At 42.5% G+C, this 2221-nt stretch overlaps 1 pseudogene; it reads right to left on the bottom strand.

The window, feature by feature from the left end:
• Positions 1-224: 224 nt before the first annotated feature.
• On the bottom strand, positions 225-1630 carry LOC122101858 (annotated as a pseudogene).
• Positions 1631-2221: the final 591 nt, after the last annotated feature.

Below are 2221 nucleotides of genomic sequence, written 5' to 3'. Positions count from 1 at the left end.
ATATAAAGAACCAATTTCACAAACCTACTGGTAAACAATTTATGTAATTAGAACCTCAGGATGCTAAACTTATAAGCATTAAAAAATGGCTACCTATTGTCTTTAAAAAAGCCTACACTGCAACATCCTAAATATGTGCAGCTCACAATAAAGAAGAGTGGCCTTGCAGTGCAGAATGAGGAGTACACCGTCATTGTGAAGTTTAGCATGCAATGGTTTCAGCATCATAGCATTGGATTCTGGGCTTCAGGATCAAGGTCACTGTTGCTAGAAGGGTGTTGAATGAGAAGGCTGACCAGCTCATCCACTTGTGGAGTTGGGTGCATGACTACTAGCTGGTCCTGGGGAATGTCTGCAATAGCTGCTGCCAGGTTGGTGAAGGATTACTTTTTACACAAGTCTACATGCCGGCTCTTTCCTTCTTCCTTCTCCCAGGACATTTGAATAAAGGGTCTTTGGACATAGTTGTAAATGATTTCTAAGCAGCCTCCAGGCCTTTTCTTCACTTTTTCTTTGTATGTAGGATAACCTTCTATTCCTAACCTAATCTTCTTAAGACCTTTTTCCTTCAAAACTGATTTGGCCACATCACTGTTTTCAATGTACTGGAAAAATCTATATAATTTTGTGCTATAAATAATTTGTGAATGTTCTTCTCCCATTTGTATTTGATACTCCTCATCCCAATCAACCACTTCCTCATCTGTAAGCACTACTATATAGCATTCTCTTTCCCCACTCTGGGATCTAGCCAAGAGGGAGGATCATTTCTTCCAGATAAAATTCAAATTGTCGACGAGCACCATCATTTGATAACTTTTGCATTGGGGCACTGAGATCTCTACATTTAATAGTACTATATTCAAAAGAAATACAAAGATAATCACATGCTTCTCTCAGTTCAGGAATAGATATTCCATCAGGACAATGGATAATTACTGTCTTATAGTAATCCAGGATAGCTCGAAACACTATGGAACCAATTTCCTCACCCACTTCATACTCTCCCTTCTCATTGGGACGTGTGAAGTTATGATCTCGGCCAGACCCAAAATCCTGCCTAACATTGTATTAGGTTGTGCAGTGAAAATGGATCGGTCTACAACAAATCTAGTGTTATTCACTATTAATGTCACATGTTCTGATGTTCTTATATTCCAGGCTCCTTCTTTTGCATTTTCATACACAAATACCATCTCTCCAGATTTCTTACAGCTGCCATCTGAACTTGATTGACTATTGCTTCTGCTATTGTTGCCAGCACTGCTCATGGACCGTTTGGGGAAGCTTTTTGAGGGCGAGGACTACTTGGACATGAAGAACTATGATCTTTTTCTAGCTCAACATGGTGCTGTCGGATTGAAGAAGTAATATTTCTAATACAAGGAGTGAGTTGAGATTCTGTTCTTTCATGAGATGAATCTAGTGATCCGTCACTTGATTTTCGTCTATCTCTTGGTCACTCATGTCCTCCACTAGCACCATGTGGACTCATTTTGGTATCATTGATTCCTCCTTTAGCAACACGTGCGGGAGTACTTGAAGGCTTATAAATTTTACGAGGTCTACTATGCATTTTCCGATCCCAATTCTCTGTGTCACTGGAGTTACTGTCATAGGGATGAGGCCGTCCTGCATCCCAATTCAAGTTTCCTCACACTACTACTCTGAAAGCACACATGTAGTACCCATAACCCAGTTATAACTGTAGGTATTCCATTTCCTTCTCTCGTATAAATGTCCAGTAAGTTTAATAAACTGCGCTATTGTGATGCGCCCCCTTCAGGCGGTGTCTGAGATGGCCAGGATGCCAGGAAAGGGGCGTAGCACACTGTTCTTCTCTGTAGTCTCTCTTGGGTGGTCACGGAGGATCAAAGCCAGAGCCGCAGAGGTAATGCCTTTGCCGCCCCTCCCACCCCTGCCGGCTCAACGGAATCCTTCCTTGGGTGGTTGGTTACCAGTGAACCACTTGGGCGGCTGCGCCTACCCAGAGCTGCCCCTGGCATGTTGCAGGACGGCTCCTCAGCCTCTTATCCCAAAGTGAAATTTTTTACAAATATTTTTTATCCTAATGATTGGTTAGAGTTGGCTGCTCATGCATGTAATCCAAGCTACTCACGAGTCTGAGAGCTGAGGATAGAGTTCAAAGGCAGCCAAGTACAAAGTGGAGCTATGGTTCAAGTGGTAGAGCATTAGCCTTGAGCAAAAGAGATCAGGGATG

This window comes from Dipodomys spectabilis, unplaced genomic scaffold, assembly GCF_019054845.1.
Source record: "Dipodomys spectabilis isolate Male_0828 unplaced genomic scaffold, ASM1905484v1 ptg000698l, whole genome shotgun sequence".
Classification (NCBI taxonomy): domain Eukaryota; kingdom Metazoa; phylum Chordata; class Mammalia; order Rodentia; family Heteromyidae; genus Dipodomys; species Dipodomys spectabilis.
The sequence above is the reverse complement of the archived record's forward strand: the minus strand, read 5'-3'. Positions and strand labels throughout refer to the sequence as shown.